This window comes from Pezoporus occidentalis, unplaced genomic scaffold (assembly GCF_034315485.1).
Source record: "Pezoporus occidentalis ecotype Australia unplaced genomic scaffold, CSIRO_AGI_Poc_V1 ctg53, whole genome shotgun sequence".
Classification (NCBI taxonomy): Eukaryota; Metazoa; Chordata; class Aves; order Psittaciformes; family Psittacidae; genus Pezoporus; species Pezoporus occidentalis.
In genome coordinates, this window is record NW_026915866.1 from 1959354 (window position 1) to 1985048 (window position 25695).

General features: G+C 40.4%; 1 protein-coding gene across 2 annotated transcripts in view; it reads left to right on the forward strand.

The window, feature by feature from the left end:
• The window catches only part of TNKS (tankyrase), a 139949-nt gene that overhangs the window by 45950 nt on the left and 68304 nt on the right, over window positions 1-25695 (forward strand). The gene's annotated exons all lie outside the window — the stretch shown is intronic.

Genomic DNA, 25695 nt, shown 5'->3' on the forward strand with positions numbered 1-25695 from the left:
TAGGTAGAGCTAAAAAAAAAAAAAAAGTCTTAAATTTGTTCAAGTAGCTGGGTGTTTCAGTTTTTAGTTTAAGTGTGTGGTGCCAGTAGATGGATCTGTGACTGAAGAATGTGGGAAGTTTAGTTTAAGATGAAGAAAATCAGACTGAACTGTTTTTTGAGAACTTTGAGAACTTTTGTTTGTTGAAACTGTCAGGCTCAGCAGAAGATTTATTAGCTTCATTTCATGCTTTCTAACTATTTGTTGTGAGCATTAAGTAACAATCATGGCTGTTTCTGTGTGACAAGAGAGCGCTTGTTATACTTCAATTTTCACTGGGAAAAGTATTAGCATTTAAATGGAAATTGCTAATTTCCTCTTGCATATGTCCTTAGGGTTTGATCCTGCTAGATGCTGAGTCACTCTAGCTATGATACAGGAAAGACCTGAGGTTAAGTTGGGGTTTATTCAGGCATTTAAGTGTTGCTTGCTGAAGTAGGGCTGCAGTGTTCACTATCTCTGGCGTGAAGGAGGAGACCATTCCAGCGAAGGTCTTGCTGGGTGCTGTTCTGCTCCTGGTTACTGTGGTGAATTGAGGGCAGTGGCTGTAGTGTCTGTCTTGTGAGTAGAGAAATAAAGCCCTGTTCCAGATTCTATAAAGCAAGGTATTTGTTTGAATTATTTTTTTTCCCTCTACATGCTGTTATTTTAAGAGAAGCATAATATGTGGGTATAGATGAATAATGCATGTCAAAGCAGTATTTCCCATCAGAGTAATTAGCAGGCAGCCCCATTAATTTGCATTTTATATTTTTATTGTCTTCATGGTCAAAGGAACACAGGGAGGGGGTTCTCTTTAAAAATTGAAATTAAAATTTCTGGGCTGTAGAGAGCATGTTTTTAAATGTGATGGTTGAGTTTTTCTGACTTTAAGCTCTATTCCTGATGACGATTTATGGAGTTGTGTTCAGATATGAAAAGGCAAGACTTGTCCTTCAAACCTGCTGTGTCTGTGTGAGTCAGCCTTTCCTGAGTGTCTGTCCAGGATAGTTCCTGGCTTGAAGATGTCTCTCTCTGTGTTGTCCTTAGAAATGGGGCCTCACAGCTCAAACACCTTTAGTCTTGGAATTAACATGGAATCTCTTTCCTCTTTAGCTTTCTCCCACTGCCTCCTGCAGTCACTGCAGTGCTTTCTTCCACTTCGGGGTGTGGTTCTTCAGAGTAGCATCAGGAGGAACCTCTAACTTATGGGTGCACAAAAAGCCTTGGACAATGGTCCTATACTGAATTATCTTTACTGCATGCAGAACATGCATGCAGGACTGCTTTTCAGGGGAGGAAAAAGACTTTACTATGTATCCGTGCTGTTGTCGGTCTCTTGTGGCTGTACTGTCTGGAGACTCTTTTGAGGGCTATAGAAGTTTTCTCTGAAATTAGACTAAATTTGTCATTTGTACATGGCTGTTTATCAGGCTGTCATGAAGTTTCAAAGTTTATAATACAGCAGAAATGAACTTTATGTTAAGACTTGTGCTAAACATCTGTGTAATCATTTTGGAGGTAGTTTGAAAAAACATGACCTCATTGAGAGGTAAGAAGTCATCTATGCCTTTGATAATGCATCAGCAGTGGTCTTTCTTTGATTGTTTCATACATGAAAGAGAAACTGGCAGCGAAGATTCAGCCATCCATGTCTCACAAGACTCTTTGTTTCTAGTAGGCTTTAGAGATTTTTCAGAATTATCTTTTTCCTTGTGATTTTTACCTAATTTAGTTCCATTTAATCATTTTATAACTTTCCCCTGTAGTGCAATGGGACTGTTCTTATGCTTAAAAACTATATGATTAAGTGCTTTACTTGGTTGGTGGCATTGAACAGATTCTAATTTTAACATAATAGTTAATCTGTTGTTGGTCTTGCACCAACATAGAAAATTTTGCATTGATACTGCATTCTTAATGGAAAATTTTCATACATCTGGCAAGCTATAAAATAAATCGAGCAAAACTCTTTCGGTGCTTTGGAAATACATGGATAAATCATACTCAGTTATGTCATAACACTTAGAGAACCAGAAATAAAAACCAGTAGGCTATAGTATGAATGTATGCATTCCATGCTGTTATCTGTCATAAATAGTAACTATTCAGAAACTTTTGTTTTTTATTATGCTTTTCTGTTCCTGTCCTGCAAAGGTAGCTACATCTTTTGTTCAGAGTAGAATAATAGTTTTCAGTGGTAATTTAGATCATGTAGCTGAGACTTGTTATAGATATGTTATGATATATAGACATCGTTGTCATTTTACTTCTCCTTGGAACTCCTTAAAGGCCCCAAACTTGGACAAAAGAAGATTTATCCTCTGTTGTGATTCCTGTAGTCTTAACAATTTCCTTTTTATAACAAAAGCAGGCTGTGTTCTGATACCTTATTAGTCTGAAATGTTTTCAGATTAGGCTTCCCTCTTTGTGGATAATAAGCTTATTTCTCTGCTGCTTTGTTTGATTCCACAGATCCTGCTGCTTTGGGTGATAAAAGTATTCCCATAATTTTAAGAACTTACTAGATCACATGACTCATATATTCTTCATTGCTGCCTATATTAGTCCTTTTAAACAGCTTGAAAGATGACTTGTGGCAGCAGAAATTCAGTGATTAAGTCAGCTAAGTTTGATCTTTGAGGGTTGATGCAAGAAGCAGGTGGTAGAGTTAGGGCCTAAATTAGTAGTAAGAAGCACAAGCTATCTCAGTGGACAAGAACTGCTTTATAAAATAACTGTGAGGAGGTTGATTTGTTTTTATCAAGTAGATAAAAGGAACACAAAACACACTGAGGGTGTGAAAGAGAGCCTGTGAGTTAACTCTTTCAATTTCCCTTCCTTTTATACATGTATCGATAGATGTATTGTTGGTTGAAGAGGACTATGGTAGTGAGCCAGCTGTTTTTTTTAACAGTGTCCTTTTAGTATTTCACTGGGAAATTGTTTTTATAACCCCAAGCTTATTCCTTTGTAAATGGCAATTTATATAGCTGTGGCTTAGAGAGTTAGGACAGCTTGGATGTGTGGGAGGGATGCCCTAGGCTCTACAGAACATAGGGCTGTGACGTCTGCATGAAGACTTCAGAAGTAGAAATAAAATGGCGTTGGTATTTAATTGACCCATATATGTAATAATCCGCCTCCACAAATCAACTAAAACTTCCCTTATTAAAACCTCAGCTCAATTATAATTTATTTCAAGCAAGTTTCTAAAAGCTCTCCTAAGTCAGTTTGTAAAAGCTCTCTGAACTAAAAAGTTACACACACAGTAATTAAACTTGGAAGCATTTGATCATAATAGTAAAGTCCAGACCTTAGAAGATACGAGTGCTTGGCTCCAAATAAGGAGCAAACTGACAGCAAAGTTCATGTCACTGGGTCTCTCTGCCTGCACCTTCCTCAGTTCCCTGCAGTGCCTTTATTATTTTCACAGACATAGCTTTGTTAGAAGTGGCAGGAGGACCCTAAGCCTATTCCCTGCATTCCTCCTCCATATTTCTTTTCACATTTCTATTTGATACACCTTGTTTCCAGACAAGATGCCTCTAAAAATTATGTGTGTCTTTTGCCTTCCAGAAACCATTCTACTTTCTGACACATGGAAAAGGCAGGCAGACCTGACAAGCTGAAAGAAAACAATACAGGGCTTGCCTAAGATTTATGAAGTGCATGCTATAAATAATATGCTCATCAAAACAAAGTAGCAGGGTTTAATTAGAATCACTAGGCAGTACTGTTATCTTGAAATTTCAGAAAAATAACATTTTACAAGTACTGGCTTTGTCTTTATTCTCTGTTTCTAGTAGAAGGAAACACTTCTCCATGCTCCTGAAAACAGAGAAAGGAGCCATTGAGCATAGGAAGCTGGTGGTCTCTTGACAATCCAAAGAAGTCTTTATTGTCTTGAATAATGATATTAACCAGTAGAGGAATTAATATATTCTGTGCTGTTAAAATGGTGAACCAAGAGGCTTTTTGGGAATGAACAGATGCAAATATGTCAACCCCTGCTCCTTTCTCTAAGAGGCCACCTGAGGAGCACCTCCTGGGTGCTGCACCCAGTACAGCTTGAAAGCTAGATAGATGAAGTCTGCTTTTAGGAGACATTGAGACTCAAGTTTGTTAAAGGCGGTGTGAACTTCAGCTCACAGAATAAGCCTCTGTGGTAATGATTGACGTCTGCTGTGTACCGTGTTTTATATATACAATGCCAACAGGCTAATTTGAAATACAGACATCTGGAGTTTAACCTCAGTTATTTAACTTTGCCCATACCAGAAAACCTCTTGGGTCCATAATGTAAGTATGTCAGTCATTCTGCTTCTATCCATCATGGAATTTTGCATGCAGTATGTCATCTCTTTTTTTTTTTTTTTTCATGCTTATGGGAAGAAAATTTTTCATCTTTTCTTTCTCAATGTAAAAAAGCCTAAGTGTGAAAGTGGCAATCTTCATATTAAAACTTATTATAACTGGGGACAGTGTAGTAATGGCTGCACCTCCTGGCTCAAAATCATGCAACTTTTCACATTTTACATGTAGTTATTTTGGAAACACTTTTAAAACTGGGATATTGAATTTTCTGTTTTACACTGTTATCTGTCCTGGAAAATACTTTGCTGCTACAGAGGTTAGACATGAAAGTTTATCTGAATATTTGTGATTTGAGCCCTCAAAAAAATTACTCCTGAATGTGGGTGATGTTGCTGTTTTCTGAAGCCATATCTGACCTTGGAAGAAACATATTCTACTCTTGAAAAATTAAATATCTCACTTCTGCAGTAGTTCATGAGATTTTTCTAGAGAGTTTTAGCTGTAATGAAGGACAAAGACTGTGCCATTATATAAGGTATGATCTTTCAACTCCTCAAAGATGACATAAATGCAGAATGTAATAGTAACTCGTTAGTGTGCATGAAGAGCAGCTATCATTTTTGGTATAGTTGACTGCTGTGAATTTTAGTCATTTCTATTGCATTTTCCTTCACAGTGCCAGCTACAAGTTAGGTAAGCATTTAAAAAACATACCTAGCTTTCACTTGGCATTGCAGCAGTGAAGGTGGTTAACACTTATCTAAACAAAAACTGCTATAATGTTAAAACCAATTTTTTATGCTAATTAAGATAACACATTGTACCGTAAGTAATGCATCTACTCCTCTGTATAGAGCAAATATAAATAAAACTGAGGATTTTAAGTACTGCATTTAATGGGTAAGGAAAATGTCACACTGTGGAGCTACTTATCAGAAATTTTATTTCGTGGCATTCCTCCTGCCCTAATAAGTCTTTAACATTTTCCAGAGGCTTCAGAACTAGTACTTTAGCTAATAATCTTTGGATTTTTGGCATCACAGCCAGAATAATAATTTAGTAGTTAACAAGAACGCTTCTGAAATTCCCTCTGCTTCCTCTACTCCCTCTTCCTCCATGAGAAGTCCCGAGGAAATGCAGTTTCTTGTTTATTACTGTGACTTTTCCATGTCTGTTCTGTTTTTTGGGATTAATAAGAGAGGGATCGAATGGCTCTATAGGGCCATTCATAATGGGTATATGCAGTGAGGCAGAGGGCAGAGGGAACCACCTGTGGCTTTTTCTGGTGCAAGAGCAGAGCCTTCCAATATCTGCAGGGGGCGTAGAAGGCTGCTAGAGAGGGGCTCTTAATCAGGGACCATAGTGACAGGGCAAGTGGTGATGGGTTCAAACTGAAACAGGAGACATTCAGGTTGGATATAAGGAAGAAGTTATTTACTGTGAGCGTGGTGAGGCACTGGAATGGGTTGCCCAGGGAAGTGGTAAATGCTCCATCCCTGGTAGCATTCAAGGCCAGGTTGGACAGAGCCTTGGGTAGCATGGTTTAGTGTGAGGTGTCCCTGCCCATGGCAGGGGGGTTGGATCTTGATGATCTTAAGGTCCTTTCCAACCCAAACCATTCCATGATTCTAAGAAGAGAATGCATTGTGGGAGACAGAAACCAATGTATTTGCACTTGAGGTGGAACTGGTTAATATATAGTTACTAGTGTGTTGGAAACCATCCTGACCTGAGAAGCAAATTGTCCTCTGATGTACCTCAGGTACCATCAAGGCTACTGAAAGAGAATTCTTTTCTAGGTCCAGCTCACGGGACTGTGGGTGGCGCTACTGCTTGCGGTTTTCTTTCCTGTCAGTGTAGCTTGTGCTTCTTTCTGTGTAGTGGCATACTTTTACCAAGAGGTCACTCCTCCTTTTCCCTGTGTTAAAAGGATTCTCTGCATTATGTATTCCACCTGGTAAACTTGCTCCAAAGGTGTTTGGAAGCTAAGTCTAGGAAGATTTGTACAGGGTGGAGGTTTTTTTGGCTCCCCTTGTTGTAGATATTTTAGCCTTGCTGCACAAACCTGTCAATTTGAATTCCTGCTACAAGACAGCTGGAGTCAGATCTTTCATCAGACCTCGGCGAGCTAACTCTTGCTCAGGGTGGTCCTTCTGCGAACATCATGAGCATGTAAAAGACATTGTTTCGCATGGGGCTGCTGTACCGGATTCATGCCAACATAATGTGTGATCTACAAAGATAACTTCTTTGAAACACTTCTGAAAAATATCTTCTCTGTTTGAGCCTGTCTCTTGTTGCTGCGGTGTTCTTACTGTTTTTCTGATTTTTGACTCTTGTCCTTGTTTGCTTACTTGATAACTAAAGTAAGGAAGTGTCGTCAGGCCATGCTGTTTAAATCAGAATTTGCTATGGGTCTGTTCAGACAAGTTTGCTTAAATAGAAGCACTGAAGTGATTTAGTCCAACAACCGCTTGATCTCCTTTCTTCCTTCTTAGTTGTCACTTGCCTTTGGGTTTAACAGAAATGAAACTGCTTGAGAACCAGAAATGTCTGAGATTGATTTAGTAACATTTTGTTTAAGCTATCACCAAAATTAATGGATTTATGGTTTTGTTTTGTTTTGTTTTGTACTTTACAGTTTGGAGACCTGAGATCTAAAAACTGGTTTGGTGGCACAGAATTGCAGAAACTCTCAGGTTGGAGATGGTCTAGTCCAATCCTCCTGCTCAAAGCAGGATCAGCTGGAGCAGATTGCCCAGGACCATGTCCACTTGGGTTTTGAAAAGTTCCAGGGGTAAAAAAGATTTAGTGACAACAAAGTAACAACCAAGTAGTTTTCTCAGTGTCTGAAACCAAGTATTTCTGTTGAATTGTTTCAGTATATTCATGGTTGGAGCAGGAACTTAATATTTGGCAGGTGTTTGTGCCAGGTTCAGAGTTGTGCCTTTGGCTGTCTATGGAAGTCCACCTCAGTTTGACTAAACTGTAAGTTTCTGGAAACTTTCATTTGCAAAAGCTCCAAAGAACTTCTTCGCAGGTTACAGCTGAAGGCTGGATACTTCATTGCCATAGTAGGAAGTACTTGTTCCAGTTTACTTCCATAAGGTACCAGTTACACACCAGAACGTGTCACCAGGTGTGGAAACAGTGGAAGATTGAGGAGACCGTGCAAGTGCCCACCAACAAGCTTTGTCTAAATAATATTTACCAAACTTTTTGAAAGCAAATGATACTGGAATGCTTCAGCTTGGCCATGAGTTGTTCAAGATCTATTCAAAATACAGCTATTCAGTATAAATAAGGTATATAGAGTTAAGTAATTGCTAGTGAAGTGCTTTGGCAATTAGATTTCTTAAATTAAAATTTCTCCACCTACCAAGGACAAAACACCAAATGTTGTAAATTATGTTTTCATTAGTTATAGCCATTAGCAGTGCTTATCCAAGATTGGTGCTTCTTGTTAATACCTCTGCTTGGGAAACACATGTAAACTGCTAGTGGGAAAGTTCCTGAGTAAAAAATTGACTTTAGCCTGTAGCTTTGTTCTAACTAAACTGAATTCATAGTCTTAGGGAAGTGCATTATAGAAGTGGGGGCAGCAAAATTTACATGATTGGAACCTATTTTCTGTACCTTTTTGCCTAATTCATGTTCCTTCACCCTTCATCTTCTTTCCTTTTCCTCTGTTATATCTGCTTTTTTCAAGTTAGGTTTTTAGTATACTGAATTTGTATGTTGCCAGATAGGCTTAATCAGCAGTCAGTTTCAGTTCCCTGCTTTGGGAAGTACAAAGCCTTAGAAGCCTTTACTGACTCTCTGGCCAATAATTAAATGGGGTGTGTGTGTGTGTGTGTGTGTGTGTTACGTTATTTTGGCTTTGTTTGGGTTTTAGTTCATGGTAACTCTAGTCTGGTCCAGTCTTGTGCACTTAGCACTTGCTAGCAGTTGGCATACATTAAGTAAGAGTGTAAGGGTCTGGAGTGCATCCTTTTGTGGATTTTCTGAAAGACTTGCATGTGCTCCAGTCCAGGAATGATGCAGTGCATGCACACAACTGCAGCAAGTCAAGATAATGCAGATCACTTTGAAAGCCCTCGCCAGATCTAGAATAAAGTGCTCATGTCAATACACCAGAGTTCAGAAGTTTGAGGCACCTTTGTCCGCCTCTTTCCTTACAGTCAGCCCTCTAGTTAAACTCTTCCAGGTCATTGAGCTAACCCAGACATTTACAGTAGATGTTTGGATTGGCACTGCCTTTGGCAGAAATAAGGAGAGGTGTTTCTATGTGTGGCCAACGGTACTTTCTTTTTAAAGGATTAGCTCTTTCCAATCACATTCCTTTTCATTCTTTAATGCCTGATTTATAGTCCCCAATTCTTTTGATCCTGCCATGCTATTTTTAGTACAGTTGAAGCAATCAAAGTTTAGTGGGTTGTTTTGTTTTTTGTTGTTGTTTTTTTTTTTTTTTTAACAAATTGAGGAATGACATCAGTATGAATTAATTTGCTGGCGTTTGTCTTTTGCATAAACACAGGTGTATGCTGCAGGTTGCAGTACTGTTACTGCTCATATCCCTTCAGTCTTTGCAGGTGTCATTTTTAATGTTTTATTTTGTTTGTATGAATGCTAGTGGCATTCAGCAAGGTTTGCTGCACACCAAGGAAATACCTGTACACCTTAATTCACCTGGAGGATTCCTAATGCCTCTCTTGTTACTGAAATGTGTCTGTAACCCTTCTTTCCCTTGTCCTGGACCAGCTCTGTCTCTGTCCCATTTTGTTTCTTTTCCCTGCCGCTCATACTTCTCTCTAGAATGGCTTCTTTCTATGTTTCTGTGTACTTTGAGAGTGTTATATCTGAAACAAATCTTTATTCCTTTTCCTGTTTTCCTCCTGCAGTGGTCTCCCGAGGGTTGAATTACACCTCTCCCTGCTTGGCAAACAAGGAGAGGTTAGAGAGGTTTGGAGTGAAAACTGCCTGACAGAATCAAGTCTTTATCATGTGAAAGTTGAAAGAAGAGCTTGTCCTAGCTTGTCTGACTAGAAGAAGATTTGGCTCTCTATGCAATTCAGGAAGAGTGCAGATTTTCATCATTCAGTACTCACAGATGCTTATTGTTTCAATAGAATGTTGAGTGCTTAGATAGAACAACTGTTACTATTATTGTATTGTCCCACCGTTATACTATGCATGCGTAAACCACTTTAGGAAGGAAGGTTGGCTGTGATAACAGCACCAGGTAGAGCAATTGATTTCATGTCTTTTTCTTGGGGTTTGTGCTGCTCTATCAGCCTTGCTGAAAAGGCAAAATGACATGAGTTAGACAACAGATTAATGAAGTAGTACACAAACTTGTTTCTGCCTTCTAAAAAGGCGACATAGTAATGTAAAAAGAGATACAGAAATGCTATAGGCAGGTATTACTGTCTTCCTTGAGAGCAATGATAATCTGACATTTATTGAAATAGGTATATGTTAGCAGTGGACCATGGCAGCACAGTGCGGGGCAGCAGGCCAGAATTCATTCCAATGCAGGCTAAGCTGAAGAGCAAGGTAGGATTTAGGTTGTTTTGCAGTAAGGAAATATGATAGCTGTTCTTTGTAGCTGCAGTTCAAAAAAGCACATTAGACATGAGAATATCGAGGTCAGCAGGGCTGCTCACATGCATGCTTCAAGTTAAGCATCCATTAGCGTGTTCTAACAATACTGTTTTTTTTTGACTCAGAATAGGTGTTTTGTCATCTGCAGTTTCTTAGTAGTGGAGAAAATATAAAATTTGAAAAGTTCAGGTGAAAAGGAAAAGAGCTGAATTAAGCTTTAAAGATGAATATAAAAGATGTAAGTAAATACAGAGTGAATTGATTTTTCATTAATTTCTTTAAAGTCATCTTGTTATACTTTGGTGGCTTAAAAGGTGATTGAATCTGACCTTCAGGATTCTTTTACACTGCCAGAGCAGAGCAAATGAGGTTTTGTACGTTTGAGGATCAGACCTATGAAAACCAGGTTAACAGAAGGCATTTTTAAAATTGAAGTGGAGGAGGTTGAACCCCAGAGAACATCCTGTATCTTCAAGTCTAAAACCTGTGTTGTCACACAGTTGGTCACAGAGTTAATGGCGTTTTTTGTTTCTTTCTTACCACGCTGTTGTAATTCAGTCTGATGGAAACCTTGCTGTGGCTAACATAGTGATGTACCCTGCCAGACCACTCACTACATGGATTTGCGGTATTGCCCCTGAATTGAAGCCACAGTGGAGTAGGCTACCCCCCTAATATCAGCCCAGTGGTTTGTCTTTCAAAGATAACCTGATTTGTCATCCCTTCAGGTTCTTTAGCATTCCTGTAATACCTGTACTAATCCCCATCTGAACTACTAATTCTGCATAGATGAAGTATCCTGTGTTTTCCTTTTCACCATCAGTAATTGCATCAAAAATTTGTTTGGAGTAATTCACCATTCTGATGCTGTTGCTTACTGTGTGTGTCATCTTCCCCGAGAATTGTTTCTGACCTGTACTTGCTGTACATGTGTTGAGTCCACATGTTGAAGCATGTGGATCTGAAGTTGCTTGAATTATCGCCTGTTGAAAGGAGGCACTGAACTAGCAATGTAAATTTCTCACAATCTCTTACTAAGACTTCAGTAAAAATGATGTGCTGGTTCCTTCAGTGTTCTTGTACACTTGTTCTTTTCCTTTTGTGATACTGTGCACTTTCCATTTCTGCATACTTACTGTTATTTTTCTTTTGTCTTCATGTTGTATATTCCCACTCCGGTTAAAAACAGAGGCAAAGGTGCTGTGAAGAAAACAAGTGCTGCCAGGTAGAGTAGGATGTTTTATCTTCACCTAGTACTGAAGGCAAGAATGAGTAGAACATCAAAAACACATTATTTCTTTACAAAGTAGCTTGCCTTTTCTATACCTAAATTGCAGCTAGTTGTCTGCAGCAGTGAAATATCTGTACTACTACACAGATGAAACATCTTTCAAGAGTGAAATTAAGATGGCGAGGTACCAGCCTCGAGTTGGTGAATAAGCCAAGGGAAGCTGAAATACTGACTGGTGGTTGATGGCTTCCTTCTTGGCAGAAGAGCAAAATATTATATTCCAGAAAGATCAGCATCGTTTTTCAGATGCTGGGGGAAGCCAAGCATGGAATTTTACTTTGCAAAGAGTACGAGCAATGATTTGAGGCTTTTTGGAGGGTGCAAGAAAGGGGACTGGTAATAGAAATGTCTCGATACATAAGGACCATTTGAAATAATTTGCTAACCGAAAAAAGTACACAAAAGATATCTCCAGGAGACTGTTATGCATAGATATCGTTCTTCTTGTCAGATATCTCTTCTCTGAATAGAAGCTGTATATGGTCCAGTACAGCACTGCACGCTGCATGGAGAAGAGGGTTGACATTATAACATTTTCAAGCGTATACTTTGAAATAGTTGCTGGTTCTGTAGGGTGCAGATTTTTGAATGCCATGTTTCCTTTCTATAGTCCTGTATTTTCTCTTGATCACCTAAAAAGCAAGCACTTTACTCTTCTGAGGGCATTCATTGTGTTCTGAAATGAAACCTGTATTTTCTGCTGTTTCAGTAGCATTTTCGGCATGTGACTTGATTTGATTATTTATTGCCCATAGGGCATCATGGTCCACCTCCCGTGCTCTGCAGATTTGGTTTTCATTGCCTTTAAAGAATACAGTGTTCTTGTCTGTTTGAACTTTGTGTAATGGCAAGAACATGGCATAGATTCAGAATTCAGTTTGCTTTTTCAGTTTGGGCACAGCAGTAGCTCTATCCGTACACTAGCAGCAGACTTGTGGAGTTGCAGCATTAACAGCAATTTTCATGTGACTGCAGTCTTCCACAAAATCGTCACCTCTTGCTATGCTTGTGTCTGACGTGAGCCAAGCCATGTGATGTAAGTGGCTCCCACTAGTCTGTCCCAAGAGTGAGGCAGGGTGTAGGCTGAATTTGCATCTTGATTTACATCCACTGTTACACAGCCCAGTCAAGAGCAGTCTCACTTCAATGTGTGATCGGTCTGAATTAACCTTCTTCAGGAAGGGCTTCCTTCTGTGACCAAGCTATGGCAGGAATGAATGCAGGGAGTTAAAAGTTTCAGCTCTGCTTTGCCTGCGGGGTAAATCTTGTCTGTTAAAGCCAATTCTGTGCTGAAATTGAAAAGTGATCTGCTACTGAGAGGCTGCTGCCACTTAGCAGAACCATCCAGAAACCTGGCTGTCCATTTAGCAGTTGTACAGAAACTGAAGTTTTGTGTTCTTGTTATACATTCTAAATACATGGGGCACAACAGACCTTAGTGAAGAGGTGTTATTTTCTCAGTAATAGACTATTTCATATGTGGCTTTGCTGGTTGGTCTCTTGTTGTCCATTGCCCTGTAAGTGAAGGATTTTTTTTCTCTGACCGAACATAGAAAAACAGCCTTTCATTTGAAGGGAGGTGTGCAGATTCTATTTAATTTTTAGCAGTCATAGCAAAAATTCTTTTGTGAACTTTTCCAGTTTCCAGTAGATAAAAGGCAATTGGATTTTGCCTTACAGGTTAAAAAAAAAAAAACAAAACAAAAAGAGCTTGGTGATTAAAATGAGGGATGGAAAGAGCAAAGACAGTCATTAAAAAACATCAGGAGCATATTAATATATTAAATCCAATACTTGCCTAAGAATGGAGAGAATAACATTTCTGTGTTTGCATTGCTGATCTTCCCCGCAATCTGAAAACTAGGTATTTTAAGTGATTCCTTTTCAAGTGATGTAGTATCCTCAGGGAGCTAGATGAGAACTCTCATCAGTGTTCGAGAAATTGTTGGTCTAATTACCTACTAAATCTTCCTCTCATGGATCATTTTGTCTCTTGAAATTGTGTTGAGCTGTCCAGGGAAACCTGCTCCTGATCACTGAAAGGGAAAGTGTAGCTCCATCTCAAGAATACACCCACTTTTGTCTGCACTGCTGCAATATGGTAGGTGAGTGTTTTTCTCCTGGCAAGGCACAGGAAAAACAATTTTACTTGCATGCGTTGAGGCCTCTTATCGCATGTGACTTTACGTTCCCTTAGAAGATATTCTCTCTTTGCAGTGGTCAGGGGCAGCATCTTGAAGAAAGACCTGAAAGTACCATACTTCCAAGTATGACTCAAGTTGCCAGAGGACACTGCTGATTCTTACAGGGAAGATTTCTGATGAGGCATGATCTGTATGCTCAAGAATGATGAGGGCTTCCTTATGTAAGCATAACCTTCTGTTTGGGACAGAATGGTAAATACAAAAACTGTCTTGACAAAAAAGAGGCAGACTGATGTCTTGTGTAGTTTGATGACTCCTAGAGAGCCCACGTCAGGCTGCTGATGTGACCATTGAGCAGAAAAAAGAAAACCATAAGCTTTCAGTACTCTCTCCTTTTGAATATTTCCTCTCCTGTTCCTTTTCAGCCTTATGTCTTTCATCCAAATCCAAAACCATTTTGACTGTAGTAAAGGATGTTACACTAGTCGTGTATGCTAGAACTGTTTTAATGGCACACTGTGATCTAGCAAGAGCTGCCCTTTCTCTGGGAGTTTTCATCATCCAGCTCTCTGAAGACAGAGTTCTCTTACAAACTGTCTTGGTTTTGCCCTGGGGAGGTATGCACAGAGAATAGCCAAAAGAGTCAGTCTCGCAAAACAAGATCTCTCTGTAGTAGATCTCACCATCTTCTGAATCAGTAACTGGGCTCTAACAGAAGCAAGTAAGCAGGAATCTGAAGCTGGTGGTGGGGAAGGTACAGTATTATTTCTCTCTGATGGTATGTGCTGTCTGGAAGGAGTGGTATTACATGGTTAGCTCCTGCTGAACTCATGCATAGGACAGAGAGGACCTGCATTAACTCTTGCATGGCTGTCTTTCATTTTAAGTCAAATGGAGGTTTAAAATACCAGGTTTTGGAAGTTAAAAATGAAGGGTACCTCAGAATAACTTTGAAATAGAGCCACTGGCAAAATAGGCTGGTTTAGGAGCTGCTGGTAATCCTATTACCTATTAAGAGGATCATTTAAATGTATTTTCTTGGGAGTATTTAATACCATTCATGGTTCTGATGAATGAGGAATGTAGGAATACTTTTTGGCCAATTACGTTCTTGAATTATTTGAGGTGAGCAGAGTTTTGAAATCTAATGAGAATTACTGGAAGTAACTGAGATTGGAAAGTAATATTTTTTCCCACATCAGGCAGAATGTAATTAAAACGTACCTTTCACTGCAGGTCTGTACAGAAACCTGCAGAGCTGTTGTGCTGAGGATAAATGTAGTTTATGTATTTCCTTTCTGGCCTGCAACAAAGAGGGAACATTGGGTTTGGAAAGTGCTTTATTCATGGATATATCTGTGAGAGTGAAGTCCTGGTATTTAAATTTATACCATGTGCACTTTATTATATATAATTATATGGTTTATTGGAATCAACAGTGTCAAGCTGGACATAATGGGTGACTGGCTTCCGTAGTCATCCTGTGTAGGGTGTCTCTTGAAGAGGCAGCTCTATATTGCATGAAATGAAACTGTGCATAAATGAAAAATTGAAGAACGAACGCTCTTTAGAGGTGAAACATAATAACAGCAGTCTGGTGAACTGAAGCTCTTGCTTTTAATTAATGAGTTAGTGTCTATTTCAGCCTTCTTTTTTCCAGTGGCACTATTCTGTTTCCAGTCTTTGTAGTGAACCATATTGTCATTTAGGGCTACAAGTTATTTGTTTGAAGAGATCGTATGTATAATCCTTTTATTCCTATGAGCTGCAGCTGAGGACTTTGGGCTTGTCAAGTTTGGAGAAAAGGAGGCTGGGGGGTGACCCCATTGCTCTCTGCAGCTTCCTGAGGAGGGGAAGTGGAGAGGGAGATGCTGAGCTCCTCTCCCTGGTGTCCAGTGACAGGATGTGTGGGGATGGTTCAAAGCTGTGCCAGGGGAGGTTTAGGCTGCACATGAGGAAGCATTTCTTTACCAAGTGGGTGGACAAACACTCTTAACAGGCTTCCTAGAAAGAGGTGATTGACACCCCAAACCAGTCAGTGTTTAAGAGGCATTTAAACAATGTCCTTAGCAACATGCTTTAACTTTTGGTCTGAAGTGGTCAGGCAGTTGGATTAGACGATCACTGTAGGTCCCTTCAAGTATTTTAGTCCATCAGGCATTCGTCTAGCAAAGCATTTAAAACAATGAGGTTGATATGAGGGACTGAAAATATTTACAGAACTTGAGATATATGTAGTGTGTAATTATTCTTTCATTGTTGGTAAATAATGTAACCCTTCACAGTGCAACCTCCTGTGTATGAGCAGTGTATCTGATTATTGCTGTATTTCCATCTTGTGGTATGTTATTGCAACAGGAGTAGCAAATAGTGTCTGAATGTAAATAACAAATTCATTTTCCCCCAGCTGGTGTTATAATAGATCTTTTTAGTGAGGACAGCCATTTGCAGGTCTAGATTCTAAACATCATATGTAAATCCATACTTTTCTTTCCACTTAAAACACAACCCTAGTTACATGTAGGGCACAGAGCAGCTCTTTGCCAAAGTACACAGAGACCACACCACTTCTCAGAGCAGGCAAAGCTTGAGCTGAGTTACTGTGACTGATCACTGCTAGTGCAAAGATGTGTTCATTAAAGATTAATTTTAAAAATGGCACAAAACAAAGGGAAGCATTGTTTTTAAGTATATATTCCTTATACCTTAAGTTCTGATGGGAAGGATGAAGGGAGGGGAAGGATGTTCCAAGTCAAACACAACTGCTTTTTATTCTGGGGTACTAGCATTAAACTTTCATATCCATCCACTTACCCAGTTTCCAGTCATGCTGCAGTCTCCTCTCTCCCCCAGATTGTACCGAGCTTTTCTTTATTTTCCAACTGTCTTTTGACCCTTAACTGGCAAATAAAAATGCATGGGGAGGGAAAATTTGCCTGCAGCAGTGAGGCAAAGTTATTTGAGTTATGTGACTTTAATACAAGTGGAAAAGAGGTTTGGTTGTTTTGTTACCACCCTTTCATTATGGGGAAATGCATACTTTTCAAAATACTTAAACTGAACTGTTGGCAGATTGGCTTCCTGTTTGGAGTGACAAGATTGTTCATTATAATGAAATCTATTACCTCTGTTTTGCATCCTTTTCATAAGGATTTACTTGCTGTACTTTGCCAAGCGTTGCATTAAAATAAGTTGACTCCCCCCCCCTCTTGGTGATACAGATAATGTTGTGGCATTGATTTCTTTAACTTCCAAAATAAAGCGAGGTAGTTTCATTGCTGTGTGTTTGACAGGTTTGCCTTGTGTTTCCTCCAGTTATAAAGGATTTCCTTCCTCCTTCTCATTACTGTAGCCCAGCAGGCATAGGAAATGTTTTGTGTTTTTTATCTAGGAGGTAGAGAAGCGATTTAAGTGGCTTTGAGTTCCTTCCAGGACATGTGCTGCAGGGCAATCCTGGCAACATTTGTGCATTTTTACAGTGTTGCAGCTTTCATTTCCTCAAGCTTGTAGAGTAAGTTTGGATACATGGGGCAGCTTCAGACTTAAAGAGGAAGGTTTGTACTGTTCAGTAAAAAACATTTAAAGTTGGTAATAGTACACTTTGGCACGTATGTATATTTTGTGTGTCCTATTCATTTCCTAGCAAACATCAAAACCCCCACTTCTTTAAATGTGTACAAATTGTTAGTACAAAATCAGTCATGTTTGCTGTGTCTAAGAGTATAAGGTTTTTTGATTAAAATGAAGGCTTCAATTTTGAATCCAGGTATAGATTTTCAGACAGAGTGTGCCCAGTTTGCAAGTATGTTTTATCTGCAGTGGGAGAATTGGAGAGACTGCAAAATTTAGTCTATTTATGCTCACTTTGGAGTTCTTTTCGGAGAAAGATTAGGTGATGCAGCATAATTTTGGAGCTTGCTTTTATATAGTATGGCTTTCCTGAGGGTTGCTTTTTATATTCTGTGCTTTGTGTCAGTTATAAATGGGCATTTCTGGGGTTTCTCTTTAGAGAATATTCTGGGGGAATAAAATAGGGTTCATTGCTTGAGGACATTGTTTGGAAGGACAGGAGAGGGAGCTGCCTTTTTAAAAAGGATGCACTAATATGGAAGCAGCCTATTTCTCCTGCTCAGTTCTGGATATGCTACTTGGCTGTCTATCCACCTTCACTATACTCAAGTCTCTGACAAAATTTCATAGTCCTTTGTCTTCCTCCAGAAAGATTTCCTAGAAAACCCAGAGGAAATACATATGCAGTTGTATAGCAGAAATGAGAAAGAAGTAATTGCTGGGAAAATGGAAGTTGTTTAGTTGTTAATACAGAGCATGGCTGGAGTAGTGGAAATTACTGGTGGTTTGTTTTTGCTGATAGCAAAAAGAAATGAAGGGAAGAGGGAGAGCCATGGGAATGTTGCTTTAGCATTAGCCATGAAGGGGTGGGTGATGGGGAAAGCTCAAAGCTCTGGTAAAAAACACAATCAGGTTTCCTTTTCCATATGTATTTTGGAAGAGATCTTGTGAGTACTGAACTTGAAAAGGTGAGCTTCGACCCCTTTAGGTTTTCCCCTCTCACCAGTGTGTTTTGATTGCAGGATGTCTGGATTTTCTTCCCAGTCTCTTGAAATCCTGCAATTCCTTTTCCCCTTTTTCCCCTTCCAGTCTCAGTCTGAAAATGTGACAGATGAGTGGTGTTGTGTCTTCAAGGAAAGTACACCATTCTGAAATAGCACAGATGTATTGAAAATAATGTTTATCATGCTACAGATAAAAAATGGATGTGTGTGTGGTGTTTGAGTAGCATGCACTACTAATATGAAGAAATTCAAACTACTTGTAAAGGTATACTGAAGAGAATGGGTTTTAGAAGATTTGTCAGACTTACTATTTCAGAAGAGATTTATATTGTAGGGTCTGGTAGCATTTTTGAAGGTAAGATGATTATATGGATTAGAATCATAGAATCATAGAACAGTTAGGGTTGGAAAGGATCTTAAGATCATCTGGTTCCAACCCGCCTGCCATGGGCAGGGACACCGCACACTAAACCATGCCACCCAAGGCTCTGTCCAACCTGGCCTTGAACACTGCCGGGGATGGAGCATTCACAACCTCCCTGGGCAACCCATTCCAGTGCCTCACCACCCTGACAGTAAAGAACTTCTTCCTTATATCCAATCTAAACTTCCCCTGTTTAAGTTTTAACCCATTATCCCTTGTCCTATCACTACAGTCCCTAATGAGCAGTCACTCCCCAGCATCCCCATGCACCCCCCCCTTTAGATACTGGAAGGCTGCTTTGAGGTCTCCACGCAACCTTCTCTTCTCCAGGCTGAACAGCCACAACTTCCTCAGCCTCTCTTCATACAGGAGGTGCTCCAGTCCCCTGATCATCCTGGTGGCCCTCCTCTGGACTTGTTCCAGCAGTTCCATGTCCTCTTTATGTTGGGGACACCAGAACTGCACACAGTACTCCAGGTGAGGTCTCACAAGAGCAGAGTAAAGGGGCAGGATCACCTCCTTTGACCTGCTGGTCACGCTCCTTTTGATGCAGCCCAGGATACGGTTGGCTTTCTGGGGAAAAGCCACTGTCTTGGCTTTTCTGGGAAAATGCACACTGCTGGCTCATGCTCATTTTCTCATCAGCCAACACCCCCAACCTGCCCTGACCTGTAGCTATGCCTGGGATTGCTCCGACCCAGGTGTAGGACCTTGGTTAAACTTCATGAGGTTGGCATCAGCCCACCTTACAAGCGTGTCGAGGTCCCTCTGGATTACCACATGATGGGTGGTTTTAGGGTGTTTTGTTGCTGCACATTCAGGAAGATCCTTCTGTTTTCTGTGATTAACTTCACTTCGTCTTCGTCTCTTATGATTTAAGAGTTAAGAAATTGGAAACCATCTGACAGAGGGACTTTTTCATCTTCCTGCCACTGTATGGTGAAGGAAATCTGATAGCATTTTTTAACAAATAGTCAGCACCACTGGAAAGAGCTCCTCTGAGAGACAAAAGTATGTTGTATGCCAAATGTAAACTTAATGGTGCTATTATTGCACATGCACCAAAGGCTCATTTTGATGTACCACCTAATCCTTCTCAGTGACTAAACCGCATAATGTAGAATGTGTGCAATTTATACTTTGATATGAAGATGACATTTAATAACCACTGTTTCTTATGTATGCTTATTTACTATATGTGCTTTGAATTCATGGCTTACTACACAAGAGCCTCTACCATCACTTAAGGCAGAGGCTTTGCACTATGCAAGGCTGCAGATTTCCCAGTGTGCTGCTTCCTGCCAGGCCTTAGAAGAGATGCAGCTTTCTGTTTCTAGAAGACTAAATCAGAAGTGCTCTGGATTTGAGCTCTGTCTGCCTAACTGGAAGCTGTTCCAGGTAAGATGCTGCTAGCTCAGTAGTAGAGTTGTGGCCCAAACCAAATTGTGTATGCTTATTTCTGTAATTCCCAGTCCCCTTTAAAACATGTCCCTAAAAGCACTTCACTATAAGCTCAGGCACTTTCAATTTTTAAATCTCTGTTAGAAATGGCTAATCTGAATCCATGTGCTCAACAGAAGAGGAAGAGTCAAAGTACCAAACCCCATGGTAACATTCTCCATTGTCTGCAACTTGTTTTTGAAGATGTTATTTGCTGAGTTGCTTTTCTGTTACTCTTGTATATACTAGGGTTGCTTTGGTGTTTTTCCTCTGTGACAGGAACTTAAAATTAGGATCTTGCTGTGTTCCTGGTGAAACCTATTAGACAGCTTATAAAATCAGCCCATTTACTTGTGCGAAACAGCTGAGTGGAGAAGTGCAAGAGGCGTAAAGAAATTAACCCTAAACACATGGGATGTAAGGGAGTATAATAATAAAATCTGAAATTATTATTTCTGTTCCTTTTCCTTCTCATGTGTTTCTTGTATTTCTTAGTTATAAATGCCCTTTCCCAAAGGATATTATTTCAACACACCTCTTGTATTGTTGAATTTTTTTTTTTTGCTGTGTCAGGCAGTTATTTCCACAAGCTTGTGCATTTTGGGTAGTAAAAATACCTTGCTCTGATTTAACTCCATCTTTTAGTCTCACCTGTTGCTTTACTTATAAGAAAAGTTAAATGGGGAAGAAGGAATTCATGAGTATTTTAATGGCATGATTGGACCATTCCAAAAGTAGCCACATTGAAGATAAAATCTGAGTTTGCCAGAAAAATGGTGGTTTAAGAAAAAAAGGGTGGACAGACAGACAACAAACCATCAAAACAAGCGGCCTACTAGTCTGTCACAAGCACTGAAAACCTCTTGCTCTGATTATAACTTGAATATTTGTTTAAATACTTAAATATTACTCCAAAGATTACAGTGGATTAAAAAGGATGGCATATGTGGATGTGTGCTCCTTGCTCACTTGTAAATCTGTGAAGTCCTGAAGGGTCAGAGAGAAGGTGTATTTTAATATATTTCTGCAGGATTTATTTCTTGCGAAACCCTAGATTCTGGTCCATAGATTGCTTTCTTTGTAGCAGTGCCCCTCCCTCCTCTCTGCTTTACTTTGTACAGACTCTTTATTCTCAGGGACCTGTTTGCATGGCTATGGGCTGAGCTGGATGAAGTAATGGATCTGATGGAAAAACAAGTTCTCAGCCCTCCCACTCCCTGTATCAGGACTCTAATGGCGTTTTCCCAGCAGTCATATGCTAGCAGAGTACCTGCTGGGGATGTTACCAGGAGCACTTCAGTGAGAAAAAAGGACAGCTTCTGATACTCACTGTCTCTACTGCTGTATTGGAGATCCCATATACCCTCTGTTGCTGGGTAGTTGTGAATATTTGAAAAAAATCCCTGCTGGGCTGTTCATTAATATCTTATCAATCTTTGTGTGGGACATGTATTTTTAAAAGCAGTAATTAAGGTTTTCAAGGTAGTCAGCCAGTAAGAAGCCTATCCTGCACATGGTCAGTCAAATACGGAGTTGCCATGTTTTCGAATGGAGGAAGATTTCACCCCAGACTTTCAGTGTTGCTAGGTCTGCAGCTGCTGAGAAAGAACCAAAAGGTCCTGAAGACATGGCCACCTGGAAAGGTAATGAGTAAAGCTCAGTGGGACCAAGCACTGGCACAGGTTGCCCAGAGAGGCTGTGGAGTCTCCAACCTTGGAGAGATTCAAAAGCTGCCTGGGCACAGTCCTGGGCAGGCTGCTCTAGGTGGCCTGCCTGAATAGAAGGGCTAGATGGGAGAACCAGCCACCAGACTCCCTTCATCCTCAGCCATTCTGTGATTGTAATATTCATTAATCTCCTCTCTTCAACCGTTGGCGACAGTGCTATGTTCATGAGGCCCACATCCTTTTGTCACATATCTCCGAAGCAGGGTACCATTGACTAGTGTAAAATTTTTCACTCCTTATCAGCGATCTGTGGATTTAAATTTGTGATTCCATATGATGTCTGTCTTGTTCATCCTCTTTAGCTTTTCAGTATGGTTGAACATATTTTCAGTCTGTTTTTCCCCCATCATTTTCTGCTGTTATGTTGGATAATAATGGCTTGGTTTAATCTCTTTGACATTAATTTTTAGGGAATTGTCCTCACTGTGAAAAACTGACGCATGATGGTATGATAACACAAAACCTGTTTTGTCCAGGTTGACATTTTGGCTCTGAATAGGTTTCTGTATTAGCTGACATGTAAGAGGGGAGTGGGAGAGGAGAGCAATTCACCTTGTTTCTGGAAAAAGCCCCATTGCACTGGAAAAGCCCCATTGGATTATGCCATGCATTCAGATAGGTTTTTCAGATGAAATTTCAACACTTTTAAGAGACGGTAAAAGTTATTTGTAAAGTACACTGTAGAATTGATTCATTGTGTTAGTTGTTTCCGGAATTTGCGATTTTTTTTCTTTTGTCTCATATGCATTTGTATATGACGGTCATGTTTCATAGGCTCATATAGTAAGTTTAAAATGCAAAGGTTGCTAGTGAATTAAATCTAGGAGTGGATTGATAGAATACTGTTTGTAGCTCTTTAACAGAATTGATAACAGAATAACAGAATTGATATATGCTGCACTTCGCTTTTCAGTGTGACCCAGTGTAACACCACATAATCATGTGGCACCAATAACCACATTAGGAAGATGGCACCCTGAAGATGAGGAGTAGGAAGAACAGGTTGATGGTAGAGGAGGACTCAGGGAGACTAGCTGCAGCAGCCTAGTTGCGCTTTTCTGGCTGCAGCTTTTATCATTAAGCTGGAAAGCACAAATGAAAGGAATACATTAGGAGCCCATAAAGATTTCAGCCTTTCATTCTCCGAGTACAATGTTCCTGCATTTGTTGGTGTATGTCTCCAGCTCAGTATGCCCTCTTCTTTCAGTTACTTTCATCTGCTGCGGCTGGATTAAAAGTGGCTGCTGATCAGCATGTTGTCTCAGTGCAAGCCAAGGTCTCCTGTCTTCTACTGAGATCTCAATTCAGCTTCCAGCTACTGATCTGCTTAACTGCTGGGTGCGAGCAGCCACTGATGTCTGATAACTAATAAGCATTCACTGCTAATCAGCTACTGCAAAATGCAGCTAGGGACAGGTAGAGCAGTGGCTGCATAGCATGTGGAGCTGTGGTCACTAGTTCACAGCAGCTAATCGGAGGTCTGGGAGATAACTGTTTTTTTCCTGGGAGAGGAAAGCAATAGGGCTAGTTAGGTGCCTCGTGGTAGCTGTGTTTTGAAACCAATTATCTGTAGTTACCAGTGGCGACCTGTTAGTTCCAGCATAAATGGAGCAGCAGCAGTGTGATCTGGAGCTGGGAGCAAGTGGAGAAATTCATGGTTTAAATGGTGTTGAGCAAGCTGTAAGCAGTGAATTTGATCAGATGCAGTGAGCACCAGACACTGGGCAGTTTCTGCTTAAGTACCCTTTTGCCTGCTATCTGATGGGAACAGGGGCACTGTTATAGTATAGCTCTATTCCCCATTTCACACCCTTTCTGTCCTCACCTTTGGCAAATTCCCAGGCCAGCTGTCTCTGGGGTACGCAGCATGTGGAGGTGAGCAAGTTCAGTGTTCTCTTTGTGGGCTGGTGGGCCAAGAAGTGGTAGCCTTTCTGGGCTTTCACTCTGGGCTGCCTTGTACAGAGAAGGGAGGCGTGCCTGGCAAGTTCTGGTGTGGCAGGATGTGTCTGGTGGTGTTATGGCTTCCCATGAAACACAGAAGGGATGGGCTGACCTGAAATATGATGGAGAGGCCAAATAGCAAATGGATAAAAATTATTTGCAGCCTTATATATCAGGTTTGGTCTTCTGTGGCAAGGCCTAACAACATTAACTTTCACACCTCTGGCAGGCAGGCTTTGTGCTATCCAAAATATTGCTGCCGAAAATCATCTGTGTTGACACTGTGATTTGAAGGATGTTTTTCTCTCAAAGGTAGTAACTGCTAAGAGATTTGGAAGAGTAATTCAGGCTGTTACCTATGCTTTGTTCTGCAGGTGCCCTTTTGCAAAACTGTAAATCCTACCCTGCCCAAAGGAGCTCTGTAAGTGATGCTGTTAGCTTGGTTCAAGTCAAACAGTTTGACATTCTTTGAATGTCTTCTTACAGAAGTATTATGTGAGGTTGATGGTCTGTATTCCTGTACTTCATCTCAGAGCTTGAAATTCATCTCTGCCACAAGCACGCATGGTTTGTTTTCAAATGCTTTGCAAATGAATATTTTATGAAGTAGCTGTGGCCAAATGCTGTAGGATGGCCTTTGATACACTCCGTAGTCAAGCAGCTTTAGCTGTGTTGGCAGAGCCCTCTGGTGGGAACACAGCCTGCACCAGCAGCAGCTGGGCCTGCAGACAGTGCCACCCACTTCTCCCAAATGCCATCAGCCCTCTCTGCTCAGTGGCATCCCACCATCTGTTTGCTCCAGTGGTCAAGGGTTATCCCTTCATCCTGCTCCTAGGCAGGAGAGCAGAGCCCTGTGATGTGCGCTTTGCCTTTCTTAGCAAACATGATGACGTGCTATAAACACCTGCATAATTTTAGGTGTTACTTTGCAAAATATGTTGGGTTTTTGAGAGTAATAAAGTCAGTCCATTAGAAGATAATGTTTTTCCTAATCCATATTACAGTGTGGCAGAGCTGTGACACATTTCAAGAGCAGCTTTTATGAATTTCAACAGTACCAGTAAATACCTTTTTTTAAAAGTACTACTTAGTAAAAGTAACTGATTTACTTGGGCATACAGTGAGACATTGCTAAACCAAGAGCCACAGCCTTACATTTCTGATGGTCAGCTAATTGAAGTGCTTTTGTGTTTTTAAGTACCAACTCACTGAGCATGAAGGAAAAATGTTATTACAATTGTCTAACCTAATAGTGTTCAAAAGCCTGGTTAGGACTGCTAGACGCACTGCAACCAGAATGTGCATACTGGTCTTTTAATCTGATTGCATCCATAAAGTGTTGATCTAATACAGGCCAGTAACTCTCCTGCAGGAAATCCAGCTGTTTGAAATTGTTACTCTATTACTACAGCGTTACTTGTGCATCTTTGTTTTCCTCCTCACATGCTGACCAGAGCTTTTCACTCACCATTGATCTGAAACACTTACAACTGTGCCCAGTATTCTAGCTTCATTAAAGTCAGAAAAGAGGAACATATACCATGGCTCAGAAAAGCCTGTGGTGGACAGGAGCCCCCTCTGATGAAGTCAAAGAGCAATGGCAAGACAAAGGCAGTCATATTTTTGTGTCATTTTACTTGTTTCATTATCAAGTTTTCATTAAGACAGATGATAATTTCTTCCAAAAGCTAAATTAACCTTCATGGCCTATATTTGAAATGCCAATTACAGTTATTCAGCTTTGTGTTGAACTCATCTGCTCCATCACTGGGGTTCAGCAGCACAGAACTGCTCTCTGTTAAGAGACCCATCATGTGGGAGGCAGTAGCATGGCAGAACTCTTTGCTGCAGGTTGTGAATCCTCAAAGCTGAGTATGTTTCAGAAAGCAATTAAACACATTTGTGGAAGGAAAATTCACCAGTATGATGAGATGCAGATTCTGCCTTTGTTTGAGAATTCCCTGTGGCCAGGGAGAAGGGTGGGAAGTGCATGGCTGTGTGTACTCACCCTCTTACTACTTACCCTTTTGTAAAGGCAAGATGCTGAACAGTGCTCCTTGTTGTGGTTGTTGTCCCCCTCTGCTGATAATTGGAGGAGCTGTGATGGGGGGAGTATCAAGCTGTTTGCTTGGATGGATGAGGACTCCAACTCTCCTCCCGTGGCCTGGAGAAGCAATTTGTTGAGTGATATTGTTTCCAGAGGAACCTTCCAGTT